The sequence below is a fragment of the Pteropus vampyrus genome, unplaced genomic scaffold (genome assembly GCF_000151845.1).
Source record: "Pteropus vampyrus isolate Shadow unplaced genomic scaffold, Pvam_2.0 Scaffold2, whole genome shotgun sequence".
Classification (NCBI taxonomy): domain Eukaryota; kingdom Metazoa; phylum Chordata; class Mammalia; order Chiroptera; family Pteropodidae; genus Pteropus; species Pteropus vampyrus.
Window position 1 is genome coordinate 11,176,848 of NW_011888783.1, and position 8,325 is coordinate 11,185,172.

General features: G+C 31.5%; 1 pseudogene; it reads right to left on the minus strand.

The window, feature by feature from the left end:
- Nucleotides 1–451: 451 nt before the first annotated feature.
- Nucleotides 452–570, minus strand: LOC111739955 (annotated as a pseudogene).
- Between the last annotated feature and the right edge of the window lie 7,755 nt (nucleotides 571–8,325).

Here is an 8,325-nt window from a genome sequence, read left to right on the forward strand (position 1 = left end):
TTCACTAAAATCCAATTTTACACTAAAATTTTATAAAACAAAATTGGCAAAGCACAGGGTAATAGGTTACTATCAAAGAAAGTTACATTTTAAATCAGAAGAAAGTTATATATTATTTTCCATTACACATGAATTTTAAAAGAATTATTTTATAAAGAGATGAAAGCAATACTTTTGCTTTGACTCTAAGTAATAAAGGTGGGCTATATTTAGCATACATTTATCCTTTTCACAGCAGGCATCCCAACAGCATAAGTCACAAGTGAATGATAATATTCTCTCATACTTCATTTTCTATCAAATACTTCTATGACTTATTGTGCTAGCAAACTATAACCCTATCTTTTTTATTTTTTATTTTTTTTAGGCGAGGCAACCCTTGGTTGACCTCACAGATTGCAAGGATCTTGTCATCTTATAATCCCTTATTTATTTTTATTTTTATTTTTAATGCCTACAGCACCTGGTCTTTCTAAGTGGTCTCCCATCCAAGTACTAACCAGGCCCGACCCTGCTTAGCTTCTGAGATCAGACAGGATCGGGCTTGTTCAGGGTAGCATGGCCGTAGACTCTATAACCCTATCTTATTTTCTTCCATATTTATATTATCAATTAACTGACAGTAATTTTTAAATAGGCAAATAGCAGAAGTTTACCAAATAAAAAATTCTTTTGACCACACAAAGGGCAAATAAACCAGCATATATTAAGTGCCCACCATATACCTGGCAAGATTATTGAAACACTAGCATTCATTATTTTAATCTTCTCAACAGCTACCTGTGGTAAGAATAACAACCTTTATACAGAAGGAAAAACAGAGACTAAAGAATTTAAATACTGTATGAAAAGTTACATGATTGATAATTGATAAAATTGTTATTTCAACCCATTTCTGTTATTCTCCAAAGTTCTGCTTCTTTTACAGCCTTACATATTTGCTACTATGAGATTTACTCTTATAAACATTGAACGGGGCATGCATTCTTTTCTGCTCATGTGCAGGCCCAGAAAAAATATATGACTTGACTACAAAGCACCCCTGTAAGATATCTCTGACCAGCTTTTCAAACAGAGATAATCATCGTCTTATTTCTTCTGTTGCCCAAGATATGCAATGATGATGTGTCTTCACAGGAGAAAGTAGTACATCATAGCGCAATAAGAAGACTGTTCTGACAAAAGGGCATTTCTTTTTGGAAGCCATCTGTTTTTTAGAAGCTTTCTATGTTATGATTTGAATTAAGTTGGGTCACTAAAATAGCACCAAAAAAAAAGAGACACCAATACCCATAAATGTATAATTTCCCAGAGTTTCCCTCAAATTAATTCCACATCCACTGTTTCAATGCATACATCATTGTGATGAAATGTTTTACGTACTAAACAAACACAATGAGAAATCTTGCTTATGGTAGTTACAAAGTACAAAGTTTCATTGGGAAATGGATCTTAAAGGAAGACTGTCTTGGAGTTACGTTCACATCTATCTGCACTGGCCTTTGTAAAGCAAACAAATAAAAGGAAGATGAGGCTGACAGAGCCTGTGGATTAATGAGGGAATCAAGCTATTTCTGTCTTTCTCTGGCGAGAAACACTCAGTTGATGCCAAAAATAAAATGATGTGGACCCATTTTTTTGGTTTCAATTTAGTCTGGATAATCCCTTTGAATATCATAGAAGGGAAACTAGCTGTCCCCAAATGTGTTCTTAATTATGCTTAGAGGCTTAGTCTGTACAGATTTTTTTACTGGACATTGTGCTACAATGAAATGGTCACCAGTTAAGTGTATCACAGCAACCCAACAACCCAACATCATCTTCTCTGTCCCAGTAGAATCCACCTTACCACAATGCATTACGACACATATTATTATAACCTCAGTCAGACAGGTACCTGCAAACTGTCAATAAAGTTGCACAAATCAGAGATAATTCTGGGTGTTTACTGATGTTCATCCTATATTCTCCAAAAAGGGCATTGTAAGAATATTCTTCAGTAATATTCTTATTTCTCTTGTTAAGAATATTTAAAATTGAAATGCAGCAAGGATAGGTGAAAGAAAGTTAAATGAGTTGGTCTGTGAAAGGATCTGTAAGCACTTCACATTCAATTGGAGCAAGTATAACAATGGCTTCTAATATTAGAAAGATTATAGCCTGAAGTATATTCCAAACTCGATACAACTTTTCCTTAGATAATGGCTACTGATTCTCTTGGCAGGGCTGGTTTATCCAGCTAAATTCTCTCTGCTTGAGGAACAAGGATATGTTATTTAAAAGCCCCAGAGGCTTGAGAAACTTAACAGATGAAAATCTAAAGGGTTCACACAGTGTCAGACGTGATAATCCTTTATTTTTTCCCCTAATCCTGAATCTCATTTCAGTGAACATGGGAATAATGGAGTATACTCAGCAGGCTTAAGGTTAAGAAAGCTGATTCCTAGAAGAAGAAAAAAAAGTTCAATTTCTTTGTCAGCTATTGGTACATATATATAGAAATAGTTGGATTTTGAGGGAAACAAATAACATGTTTCAAAGATTTCTAAGAAATGTTATTAAAGTAAGTTTAAAATAAAAAACGTGGATATTAAACATCTTTTTACAGCAAAGATAAGCAATTCTTATCAGTATTTTTTAAAATTATAAGGCAAATAATTAAGGAGTTGCAAGGCAATTAGATAATACCATGATTTTAACATTCAAAACAATAAAGTAAAGTTAATTAGTCTCTAATTTTTTTTTTTTTAAATAACAAATTTCTCCAGGAAGTGATAATGGCTAGTTATCTACGTTCAACTTACACAGCCCAACTCCCCACAGAAATTTTCATAGAAATACTGAAAGATAGATAAAGTCATAATAGTAGTAGAAACCAAAGTTACTTATAAAAAAATTTGCTAAACCCTGCGAGAAAATTCCCCTTATAAAACTACATAGCTGAAATGACTGAGAAATGATCAATGTCTAGATATGTGCTGTGCAATAGTATAGCCACTAGTCACATGTGGCCAGTGAGCACCTGAAATGTAGCTATTTCAAATGGAAACCTTCTGAAGTATAAAATATACATCAGATGTCAAAGACTTTGAACAATAATAAGAATAAAAAGTATCCTATGAATAATTTTTATGTTGATATCATGTTTAAATAATATTTTAAAATACTAGGCTGAATATAACATTATTGAAATTGATTTCACTTGTTTTCATTTTGTTATTTAAATGTGGTTGCTAGAAAATTTTAAATTGCATTATGTGGCTTGCACATTTCCAAAGATGCTGGTCTAGACCTTTGAACCAGCAACGTGGCTAGAGTGAAATTAAATAAGAGAAAATTTCCACTCTCTTCTAGGAAACCTTTATATCAAAGACATAAGGCCAGAACCACTGACCCCCCCCCCCACCCACCCACCTTATGTAGAATATATTCTCTGAGAGAGCCGGATTGGTTCCTCCTTCCAGGCCTCCACCATCTATCAATAACTCTCTTCCTACATTCACTAATAAAGCCATATCTCCTAGCAATGCAACATGACCAAGAGTAAAGAGCACGGGCTATAAAAAAAAGTGCAACAAGGGATCTCATTTATAATGGGGAAAAACAGAGACAGAAAAAAGCTGTGGGAACACTCAATGTTCATGAGGGACTAAAATTTTCTTCTAGCATATATTCAGAAATAAAGTCACCTATTCTTATTAAAAAGAACATGTAATAAAAGATTTTTTTTTGCCTAAGTCAAACGAGTAGTAAATAAAAAAATTATAAACAGAAATTTCACTAGGGACTGTGTAGATCAACTTTTGTTCCAGTTTGTATTCTAAGAAAGAGAATCTGACAGCACAGAAATATATGGTAAAGAGGATCAAAACAAATGAACACATCATGTCCAATGGCATATCGGGCTAGGCTAGATCATTTTTTTTACAATTCAAGAAGCCTGTGGAAAGATTTCATATTATGAAACACAAAAATTAATCCACTTAAGATTTAGAGGAAAAGTATGCTTGTGAACATAGAAGAAAATGAGATTCCATCTGTTTTCAGAGACTCTATGAAACTGACATGACGAGAAAGAACATTAGCTAAAAGAAAAATAGTCGACAGATATAAGAACATAATTCAGAGAAACTGAAATAAAATAAAATTAAAATGTATATTAGAAGCAATGGAGTGCAAAAGCAGAAACAAAATGTAGAATATTTGCTCTCTAATGCTGGTCAACAAGCCAACTGCATCAGAATCACATGGACTGCTTTTCAAATATACAGACATGAGACTCTAACCTTGCAGAGTCTGATTTAGTTGATATAACAGGGCCTGAAAACGTGCGTCATAAAAATTTCTCTAGGTGATTCTAAAATAGATACGAGTGTGGGAAAGACTAATGTGGTGAACCAGAGGAGCTAAATGCCATAGGAAAGGGAAGGATAAAGATGAGAAGGAAAATGACGAATAGAGAAAGCAGAGAATGAAGACAGAAATTAGCAATTATAAGTTTCTTTGGGAGAGAAAGAAATAAGGAAATAGAAATATTTTCAGAACCTTAAAAATAGAAAGCTAGGTAGAAATCTGCTGACTAAAATGGATTATAGAAATCTATGGAAAATGAATGGAAAGAGAAATAGATTCCCAGACATATCTTGGTGAGATTCTTGATTATCCAAGGTAAGAAACAAATCTTACAAATATCCATATACACAAAAAAGTTACCTAGGGTTTATTTCGAAGAATAAAACACCATGCCTTTTCCAACTGCTTATCTGAATCTGATTTCAAGCAAGAAACGAAGTAATGTTTAGAAAATTTTAGTAAAATGAGCTTTAATCTAAGAATTATATAATGAGCTGACATTTTATTTATGTGCAAAAGAGACAAAAATATTACAGGTATGCAAAGGCACAAAAATTGTGTTAAATAAAACATTTTTCATGAATAGATACTCAATAATTCAGCAAAACACAATGCACTTAAGAAAAAAACTCAAAAACTAGTCAGAACTATAATAAAATAATATTAGCAATACCAGATATTAAGGCCTGTGATAAATCTATATTAATGAAAATCATGTTACTATAACAAGAAAAGATAAATGTCCTAAGAACTGAAGAAAAAGAAGCAAACTGAAGTGTATATATATATACATATAAAAGAAATATGTATATATATATGTATATATACATATAAAGAAAAATATACATGCATGCATTCAAAGAATATTTAAATGAAAGGAAATATTTTCTAGACACATCTATATGTAGAAAAAAATATAAGATTTCCTCTGGATGGTGGGAAATTTTTATTTTATTTTATATTACTTTGCCAAGGAAATTTGTCAAGGAAAAACTTGTATCACATAAAATCAGAAAAGAATAAATATCAAAAACAAAATTAGAATTCTTAAAAGTAGTTTCCTTACATTGTAATTAAAGATGTGTAAAATATTATTTGGTTTGTAATACAAGAGTCACTGCGTGTCCTCCAAACTTTCGTCAAAATGCAGTGAATAGAAAGGAGTAGAATGTCCCAGAGAGATTACAGCTCAGTCACTTTCTACCTTCCATTCATTTACAACCCCAACCCAACCCCATATCGACAACAACTCAGGAGCCAAGCAGATGCTAGTGACTACAGGCAAGTAACATCTCAATTGAGTGAGACACTGAAGACCTTTCAAGGTTGGAGAGCTTAAACTGCTGATAAAAAATGCAGCTGGAGTCTTGGGAGAAATCCATGAACCCATGGGGAGAAAGCTGACACTGGCCTCAAAAGTATACCTAAATTCCCTCATCCCTAAACAACAGAGAAAGATGTAGACAGTGGAACATGTCTTTTATATCAATAAAGCTAAAGGAATCCAGAAAGCTGAGGTTCTTCCCCCAGGTTCTTGTTCAGCTTCAGAGGGTAACTAATAATAAGCACTATCTGGCAAAAAAAAAATGGAAAGAAATTGAGTGCATTGAAGACATTGCTAAGCCACGAATCAACCAAACATAAAATCGAACCAACTTCTGAACTTCTTGTTAAGATAAAATAATTTTAATAATATTATACCTATATTTTCAGCAAGCTGAAATCCATTTATGTTACTTTTAATGAAAAGCCTCTTAATAAATATAATAGGAGAAGATGAAGAGGAAACAAAATTGTGATGGGCAATAAATCTTAAAATGTGTATTGTTAAATCTAAATATGCAATGTTAGATTTATGTGAATATATAATATATGTGATAAAGTTTCTCAAGATAGAAGATATAGTACAATGGAAATCTTAATATTCCCCTGGTACTAAAATGTCTAAACTAGGATTTGGGGCTTGGCGGGGCAAACTCAGTAGCAAAAGTTTTCAAAGATTTCTGTGGAGTGAAAGTGGATGTTAAGAAAAGTGAGGAATAAAAAGTATAGTAAAGTTTGTACCTTATGGAGAAAGGATAAAGAAGCAAGAGAAAATGATATTTGGGGGGGGGCGTAAATAATTGGTAGCTTATTTTAACATATAAATAAATATATATGTGTTTGATTATAAAGGCTGAAAAAAGAGCAGATAACTATTAGTGGAACTGGAAATAAGAGTAAAATTCCAAAATTTACATGGTTAAAAATGGAATAGTAACTTGATGAATCCAACACTAATAAGGAAAAAAAAGATAAAAATCAAACAGAATTAAAAAAGTAGAACTTCTAAATATGGATACAGATAATTCAAAACCTATATTAGCAAATAATAACAAACAATTTATCAAAAGTAGAGAATGCATGACTCATTCAATACCAGAAAATGTATCAAAATAATTCACTATAGAAAAAAATGTGAAACAGAAAAATCATATTATATTAATAGATGCTGAGCAGGCATTTGACCATATTCAGCAGACACTCCTAATAAAACTCTAAGTAGGAATAGGAACTGTCCATTTAAATATAAATAAATCTACTCATAAAAGTTCAATAGCAAATATCACATTAAGAGATAAAAACTAAAATAATTTTATTTATAGTTTGGAACTCAGAAGAGATGTTCACTGCTATCATTTTTCAATGTTAGTTGGAGGTTCTGGCAAATTCAATTTTAAAAATGAAATAACATATAAAAGAGATAAAACTGTCATTTGCTGATAATGCACTTGTATGCTTGGAACATCAAAGAGATTCTAATTTAAAAATTACTAAATTTTATATAAGAGATTTGTAATGTGAATGGATAAGAGAGAGCCTTATATTAGAATATGAATCTGCATCAAGAAACGTAAACAGGAAAAGAGTAAAACAATAACAATCATAATGAAATAGGCAGGAATAAACTTAACCTCCAAGGGCCCCAAAAAAGACACATGAAAAACCTTATAAAATTTCATTGACACTTTAAGAATGACTAAACACATCTTTAAGAATGACTAAAATCACCAAAAATACCTAACAATATCACGTCCTAACCAGAATGTCAAGCAACTGAATCTGACACATTGCTGGTAGGGAGGCAAAATAGTACAACTACTCTAGAAAAAGGTTGCTAGTGTCATATAAAGTTAAACATAAAATCATATAACACAGCAATCCCATTCCTAGTTATTTACACAAGAGAAATGAAAACATATGTCTATACTAAAACCTATACATAAAATATGTAAGGCAGCTTTATTCATAATCACCAAAAATGTCTATCACCTGGTAAATGAAAGAACAAACTGTGACTATTCAATGGAATACTCACTCCATGATTAAAATACAAACTACTTTTAATTAACTAAAAAGAGCATGAGGAAACTTTTAGACATAGAGAAAATGTCCTATGTCTTGATTATGGTGGTGGATATATGATCGCATACTTTGTCAGAGTTCATCAAATAGTATATTTCAAAAGGATAAACTTTACTGAATATGAATTATATTTCAACAAATCTACCTTTTAAAATTAAAGGCCTTTAAACAAAGCGTGAATAAAGGGGATAACACACAATGCTCTTAGATGATGACTTAAAATCAGAATATATTAATTATCTCAATATTATCATGTAAATTAATGTGATTCTAATTAGAATCCCAAAAGGATGATTCTAGAAACAGATAAAATAATCTTCAACTTTATGTGGACAAATTAATGTTCAAGAATAGCCAAGAAAATAGCAATAAAATGTTAGGAGACTTGTCATACTAGATATCAAAATACATTATAAAATTACTGTGTCAAATTAATTGTATCAAAATAAATATCCATATAGAAATAAACAGAATGGAGTACAAGAGAGGATCTAGAAATGAATTCTCATACAAAAGTTCATTTGCTATATAATAATAATGTTAAAAAAGAATAAAGAGTTGATTAAC